At 35.7% G+C, this 8,646-nt stretch overlaps 1 long non-coding RNA gene across 1 annotated transcript; it reads right to left on the reverse strand.

The window, feature by feature from the left end:
* Window positions 1–769: 769 nt before the first annotated feature.
* LOC136234722 (uncharacterized) lies at window positions 770–2,902 on the reverse strand. Its single transcript, XR_010691449.1, has 4 exons — window positions 2,790–2,902; window positions 1,776–1,846; window positions 1,155–1,686; window positions 770–1,001 (listed from the first exon to the last, which is right to left on the reverse strand). It is a non-coding gene; the product is annotated as an uncharacterized lncRNA (long non-coding RNA).
* Window positions 2,903–8,646: the final 5,744 nt, after the last annotated feature.

An 8,646-nucleotide genomic window follows, 5' to 3' on the forward strand; every position in this document is an offset into this window, starting at 1 on the left:
TAAGGTTTTTGGGGAAGTGCCAATTTAGGCTCAACGTTCAAAATAACACCAATATAGACTTACCGTTTACAACATAATATCAATTAGACTTAACGTTTACAATATAGCATTAACTTAGGCATCACGTACAAAATAACACTAACATAGACTTAACTTTTACGACATAATATCAATTGAGGCTTAACGTTTACAATCACTACAAGAAAATCACGAATTACCAGCGGAAATATCCGTCGGTAATGTATAAAAATCCGTCGGAAACTCGAATTTCCAGCGGATTACCAGCGGACTCATTCCGCCGGTAAAAGGGCCGCTGCTCCCGCATACCGACCATATTTTGTATCCGTCGGAAATTTATTCCGACCCATATGGGGACGGAGAATTTCGCCAGTGAATTTACACACCGACCGATTATTTCCAGCGGAATTTCGCTGGTGAATATAATTTCCAACGAATATTCACCAGCGCATTCCGTCGGAAATTTTATATTTTTGTATTTTATCAAAATTATATTACAGATTATATATCGGCCGGAGATGATATTTTATAAACTAAGATAGCTTAAATTCTAGATTAATATTATTTATTTGGATGAAATAGTTAAACAAAAAGATATATATTATTATTAAATAATATTTAGTAATAATTAGTACAATATCGTATCCGATACAAGATAAAGTATATATACCAACTATCCTATCTATATAAACCATATAATATCCTATAAGATCCAAGATAAAGTGTATATAAAACTATATATTCTATCGGACCTAGATAAAACTATAGGATAGCTATTGATCTAGATAAACCATATATCCTATGATACATCATTCTCATCTTCATCTACGGACTCAACCTGGTTGGACGATGAAGGTTGTGCACGAGGTGTGATGCCCTCAGAGTTTTCCTTTTCGGTATACATGGGTTGAACAATCCTCTCCACCTCCTGCATCCGTTGCTCAAACTTCAGTAACTGCTTCTACAATTTCCCTTTACATACCCTGCCATGTAGAGGAGACACAAAATAGAAAAGGTGTTTGGTTATAAAAGATAGAAAATAATATAGGGAAATAAAATTCACTGCATGCATAAAATCAAATGTTAGAAAACCACAATGAAAAATATATAAATTAAGAATGTTATTATAAACTTACTCAAAGCTTGAGTGACTCTTCTTTTATCTGGTGAAATAAATCTGGTTGGCCTCACAATCTTTGTTGGGCCACAAGTGTATCCAGACTTCGGTGCTTTCAACCTGAACTTGTTTGGAAATTTAACCGTCTTGTTCGAGTTTCCAGCAATACCCATTGTAACTTTGGAAGGCGCTCACAGCATTAGCAGGGTCCTCTTCCCATGCACTCATCACTCCCCCTTTGCAGCAATTCGCTATCTGCTGGTTGTATGCAGTACCTGGATGGACCAATTAAGCGAGCCAAACTAGAGATCTCGAGTTCGAATCGGATAAACTATCAAAAAGAAAAGAAACTAGTACCTACCTGGCAATAAATCCACAACAATTGGATCCTTCTTGCAAGAATGTGGGATATTTCCTTTAAATTTAGAGCAATCTCCTTGCTCAGTGGTTTATGCACCAACCATGCTCCAGATGACTTCTTTTTTTGCCCATGTCCGACCTGGTTTTTCTATTTTGCGATGTTTCTGGTAATTATACATCATAACAATTGCCTGTCAAAACATAACAACATATTATATTATGCAAACCAAATTGAGTTTCAAAACCAAATGCAATTCTAAAATTGATTTAATTTGCATACTACATAGCCGTCTGGAGTCCAACTTATTACATCCCACTTGATAGTGATATTTCCATTTGCAGCACATGCCTCTGCAATTTCATCAACCCAAAATAGAAGTCAAGCATCTAAAAGTGGGGAAATAAAAAAGTTAAAAGCAGAGATAAGTAAAGAAGTCAAACATCTAAAAGCGGGGAAATAAAATTCAAGTCATGTTCTTACAACATAAACCAGAAGCATGGGCCATAAAAAATATGTTAAATCAATTATCTTGTGCATAAGCTTCTGTTTTGTGCTAACTGGCCGTTTTATGGAATGAATTAGAAAAATGAATCATGTTAAAGAGCATTAAGAAGCCTTGTGTCTATTAAGTGAATCTGCTCGTCTCTCATCAGAAAGTTCACATCAATTATAAACTTGTTTCACACTACATTTCACTATAATTTCAACAAGAATTTCTATCTGTCGGATAATTGAAAACCAAGTTCCTGAACGCCCAAACAACAACATAGTTGCAGAAAGAAAGAAGAAAAACACTAGCAAAGGGAAAAAACATGAAAATAGAAGATGAAAGGATTGCTAATTTCACTAGATCAGAAACTAGAATTCACTCAACTTTATGCCTGTGAAATTTATTTCCTAATCAAATTAATCTAATTGGGAATATAATATGGTTTGGTATGTAATTAGTTCAAAACTGTAAATATGCATATTATTATTGTCATTATTGTTTTTTTACATCAGACACCACTCGCTGCATTATAGACAAAACAAGCACTACATTTCTTTATTCTTGTTACATATAGAGAGAAAGAATTGATCAATTAAAATTTGAAATTGATTAGGTGCGGATCAAAATCAATACTTATTCAAAAAGCAAAAGCAACACAAATTCAGTAAGCCCTAAATACTCTAAACTGCGCACTTCTACACCCTAGATCACAAATAAGAGGGAAAATCTCCAAATCCATTCAAAATCAAAGCTTACCCATTCAAAATTAAACAAACCCATTCAAAATTGAGAAGTTAAGTCACCTTAAATCATGTGTTTGATGACGGAGAGAGTTCAAACGCAGCTGTTGGAATCCAAATACAAACTGTTCGTGTAACTGGTTGGGAGAGAAAGAGAGAGAGAGGTGAAGGCATGGTACAGACCGAGAGAGAAGGATGAAGGTCACAAGTAGGCAAGAAGCAAGCAGGTATCGAATGAGATTCTAACAATGCGGACACGTGCCCAAGACGGAATTTTTAAGCCTATTCGAAAATTAAACCTTCATGTTTCCACCACCATCTCTCCTCTTCCTTCTAACCCTTCTGTTGCATTGCGTGACGGAATGCCATGACCGAGGAATTTGATGCTCTTATTAAAAATAATACGTGGGTCCTTGTACCCCGTCCTCCTAATCCTAATATTTTGCGAAGTTGGTGGATTTTCAGGCATAAGATCAATGGTGATGGCTCTTTTGAGCGATATAAGGCCGGCTTGGTTGGCGATGGAGCAAATCAATTGGTGGGGATTGATTGCGGGGAAACTTTCAGTCCAGTTGTGAAGCCAGCCACTATTCGAGCAGTTCTAAGCATTGCTCTTTCCAAAAATTGGGGTATTCACCAACTCGACGTCAAAAATGCCTTTCTACATGGTGACCTTCATGAGACTATATACATGCATCAGCCTTTGGGGTTTCGAGATCCTGCTAGACCTGATTATGTATGTTTGCTCCAAAAATCTTTATATGGTCTCAAACAGGCCCCTCGGGCTTGGTATCAACGGTTTGCAACCTTTCTCTCTACTTTGGGTTTTGCTCATAGTATGTCTGATCACTCACTTTTTGTGTTTCGCCAATGCACGGAGATTGCTTATTTGCTTCTTTATGTTGATGATATTGTTCTAACGGCCTCATCTGATAAATTGCGTTCCTCCAACATCACTAAATTGGGTAATGAATTTGCCATGAAAGATTTAGGGCCGTTGAACTACTTCCTAGGGATCTCTGTCACTCGCTCACCTGGCTCTCTCTTCCTTTCTCAAAAGAAATATGCTTCAGAAATTATAGAGAAAGCTGGTCTCAGCTCTTCGAATCCTTGTGCCACTCCGGTCTCAGCTCGTCCCGATATATCCTATGCGGTTCAGCAAGTGTGTTTATTCATGCATGATCCAAAAACACAGCATATGGCAGCCATAAAGCGCATTCTTCGGTATATCAAAGGTACATTGAATCTCGGTCTTACTCTCACTCCATCATCTCTTGGTTCATTGGTCTCTTACACTGACGTCGATTGGGGAGGTTGTCCGGATACCCGACGTTCCACCTCTGGTTATTGTGTTTTTCTTGGGGACAATCTCATCTCCTGGTCCGCCAAGAGGCAACCAACCCTCTCTCGCTCGAGTGACGAAGCCGAGTATAGGGGCGTCGCAAATGTTGTCTCCGAAACTTGTTGGATTCGAAATCTCCTACTCGAACTTCACTGTCCCATTCGGAAGTCCACTTTGGTTTATTGTGATAATGTCAGTGCCGTTTATTTGTCCGAGAATCCTGTTCAGCACCAGCGGACCAAACATGTCGAGATGGATATACATTTTGTACGGGAAAAAGTCGCCAAAGGCGAGGTTCGAGTTCTTCATGTTCCTTCTCGACATCAACTTGCGGACATCTTCACCAAAGGCCTTCCTTCTGTATTGTTTGATGATTTTCGGGCTAGTCTCAACGTGCGTCCTCCTCCTGTTTCGACTACGGGGTGTGTTAGATATTGTTATATATGTTAATATTCTCTCTTTATTGTATTTCCTATTATAAAGCATAATTATAGGAATTATACCATAATTGTATTGTATTTCCTATTATAATTACCTCTAGCATAATTATAGGAATCATACTATTGTATAAATACCCCTTTCATGATTAATAGAAAATCAAAGGATTCACAATCCAACATCTTTTTCATATAAAAAAAGAAGACCTGCAAAGTTGAGAGTTATTTTAGTTAAAGAGGATTGGATGGAGGGGTGAAAGGTTAGGAAAAAGATTGGGTGCGTAAAAGAAAGGGGTGAGGGACAGAGATGGACATAGCTGAGATCCAGAATGAAAGAAATTAGAGGGACAAAGATCAGAGAGAAATAGGGTATATCAAAACAATATAAGAAAAAGGGGGGAAGAATTAAAAACTTTCCGGCTTCTATTTCGTTTCCCAGTTCAAAAAACCTTTTGCTTATTATTTGACTTTCTATTTACAATTTAGTTTTTTTTAATTATTTTTTTATCTCCAGCGAAATTTCACTGGTATATTATAATTTTCGTCCCTAATCAGTAGCGGAATAAATATGGCTGCTATTTCACTGTAGATCACCAGCGGAAACTGCTTCCGCTGCTGTTCCGCCGGTGATCAGCAGCGAAAATAATTCCGCTGCTGATTTCCGCTGCTGATCAGCTGTTTTCTTGTAGTGAATATAGCATAAACTTAGGCCTCATGTATAAAATAGCACCAAGATAGACTTCACATTTACAAAATAATACGAATTTAAGCTTAATGTTTTACAAAATTTTAAATAAATTTATATGATTTTTTTTATTATTGAAGGTCAGCTTTGCCATGAATATTTGTGGAAATTTTAAGTCTCCCTCCCATTCCTGTTTCCCAAATTTTACTAGCGTTTGATTTAAAATTATTGGTTTTGCGCCTAATTTTGAAGTTAAATTCATCTCGTTTTGCTTCAAATTTTAGTGTATTGCCTTGCCTTGCTGTGCTATATTCAGTCTGTTCTTTATTTTCAGATTGAATTTTTTTGTTAATAATTTTCAGATATTGGGCTGAAACAGTCCAAAAGTTTAACTAATTGATTTTGTCTGTTCTGTGATAATGAAGATGTAATCAAAAGGTCATGTAAAATAGGAACTATTTCATTCTGTTTCTTATGTTATTATTTGATTAAGGTCAGGTAAGATGCTAAGTTGCTAACTGATCTCTGAATTAATTGTTCTGTGAAATAACATTTGAGATCTTTTGTTGGTTTAACCTATTAGCTAGTCCTAAGTGACATCATTTTCTCATCATTTGTATGTAAACGAGCCTCTTGTTGTTTTCCTTGCAACATACAATTTGGAAATTAAGAGTGATAAAGAGTAACAATGAAGTATGTTTAAGAAACTTCTAAATTCATTAACTCAAGACTTCATTATGTTATGTAGTACCATTTTTGTTAAGTTGAAATAACAAAATGACCTTTATCCTTGAATATTAGCTTTGGAAACTCAAAAAGGTTTCATTGAGCATGCCCATTAGTTATTGGTGCTTTTACTTTCTAAGCTTTGAAATTTATTTTCTTATTGACAATTGAATTAAGGTAAAATGGTAATATACGAATGTGTTAGAAGTTGACATGTCTATTTTTGGATGTTATTTTGGTTTAGAAAATGAGGTGCCACATATTTCTTGTAATGGATGAAGATGTTAGTTGTTCACAAATGGTTTTGTTTGCAGATATACACTCATGGGCAACAACTGGTTCTCCATTCTTAGGAATTAATTAATGTTTCATTTTTTAGAATCATCCTTTGATGTGATCAGCAACCCTGCGGTTCATTCCTTTTAGTTTTCTTCCAACACCTCTCTGGAAAATGTGTTATCTAGTAGCTGACAATGTAAAAGAGGGACTTGAATTTTACTCTAAAGCTTCCTTATATGGTTGCAATTTGCAAAGTATTCCACTGAAGAAAGAGAGTAATAGATTTTTAGCATATGGCGAAGTACCATGATACAACTGCTATGTTATTATTTGTACATTCTGAATAATGTAGTGATTCTAAGGGTATTGTCTCCAAGTAAGGATTGATTCACAACTGCTTTTAGCTCCAGATTGTAATATATCTGATCTAGTTTCTACTAATTCTACTTTCTGAATCTCAGTAGATCATTGCTCTCACAAACTCTTATTTTTTCATATTCTACATGGTAAGATACTAAGATTGTTCTCTTCTCCTATAACAATTCTCCATATATGAGCCCTTGTGCTTCATCTTTTGAGATGAAAATTTAATTTTAAGCTTAATCAGTCTTCCAAAATTATCCATGTATTTTGGAAGAGATGTTATGAATTTGTGATTTGGGTCTTGTTTATTTTCCAGAGCATGTTTAAGACCTTCTAGGCGTGCTAAGAAAGCTTCTCGCTTGATCTTGTCCTCTGTAATATCACCACAGTTGGTAATTTTACTTACTCTTCACCTGATTTAGGAAATCAATTTTGCACTCTTTAGTTGCTTGTATTTCGCAATGGCGATTTGTAGAAAACTGCTTTGTGATTTCCTTTGATTTGACGAGGTTCAAGAAGATTATTTGTGAATTAAATGCTTCTCTTTTGTCCTTGTTTCAAAAGCTAGTGTAATAGATAACAATTTGGTAATCTGTCAACAAGTTAGTAAATTCAATTTTCTGTTGTACTCATGAGGTGTGCTGTTCTTCAGTTTTGCTACATAAGGCATTTTTGCACATAGTGGCCCAACCAATGCTTGTACAACAGTCAAAATGTACCAGTGATATCAGTTAATTTCATTCTGTATAGTGATTTTTTTTATACTTCGAATCAAAAGAGGGGATCATGGATCTAATTTCTATCCTTCAATGCTTGTGTTATTTGCTACTTATTGGAAGTTTTTTATTCTCCATGCCTTCATCTGATTTTCCCATGCTTATATTTCCTTGGAATTCACCAGAAATCAGCTATACATAGACAATTTCCTGAGGATAAAAAGTATTTAATCACCGACAAACAAATAGAAACAGAACCTACTAATATTTAACATGTCTACCCGTCCACCTATGTCTGTTGAAAACATAATAAGATGCAAGATTTAAAATCAAATTAAAGTGGGTTTAGTTCAAATTTCAAACCTGGTAACGCCTCTATACTGTGAAGTTCTTTGGCCAAATGTGTCAATAGACTTCCTATGAACAGGTTGCTTTTGGCCTACTTTTGCAGAGCCTCTCTTATTGGTTTCTACAGCCAAAGATTCAGAAGAAGCAGGTGACAATATATTATTAGTTTCTATAATATATGATTGGCACTTGGCAGTGCCAGTCTTAGGCTATACTGTGATATGAGATAACATCTATGGAGACAATAGAGAATGTATGCTTTTATAGATGTTTTCTTCTGTAATCTTATGGATAACAGAATAATTTTCTCCTGAACTTGTATTGAGTTCGACTAAACAATTTGCCCAATTTGAATACATGTCATTGTCCATTGGTTGAATGTGCATACATGCCATTCTTGTAGTTTGTCAAGCAATACAAAATTTCATGTCAAAATTGACCAGAAAAGTCATTTTGGAGTTAAGAATATAATTTCAGGGGCATAATGTACTAATTTCTGTGATCTTACTACATAGTTTGAAGTTGTTTGGAAACCCTCAGAATTCAGAAATCTATTTTATCGCACAATATCTTTTTGTCCAAGTCTTGCAAATACAAAACGGGTTGCATTCTTACAAGTTTGATATGTTTGATTGGTTCTCTACACAACAAAGGCTGGTGAGCAATGTAGAATCAGGGGTGAGAAGTGGGATGAGGAGGCTGAACAGGACATATTAGTTTTATCTTTAATTTTCTTGCAAATCAAATCCAGAACAGGACAGATTTGATTTGATTTTACTTTAGCTATTATTTTCGGATAAAAGATCCTCTTCCTTGCAGGGATGAAACCTTAGCTGATCGTCTTCAGAGGATCAAATCTAGGTACTTTCTTCTCCTTTTTTTTAAGGGATAAGTACAAAAAAAAATGCCTGTGGTATACCGGATTTGCGAACTGGGACCTGTGTTTTTTTTTTACAAACGGAGGTCTGTGATAAACGCCAAAGAACGGATTTTTTCACTCACTCCGTCATTTATGCTTACGTGG

The sequence above is a fragment of the Euphorbia lathyris genome, chromosome 7 (genome assembly GCF_963576675.1).
Source record: "Euphorbia lathyris chromosome 7, ddEupLath1.1, whole genome shotgun sequence".
NCBI lineage: Eukaryota > Viridiplantae > Streptophyta > Magnoliopsida > Malpighiales > Euphorbiaceae > Euphorbia > Euphorbia lathyris.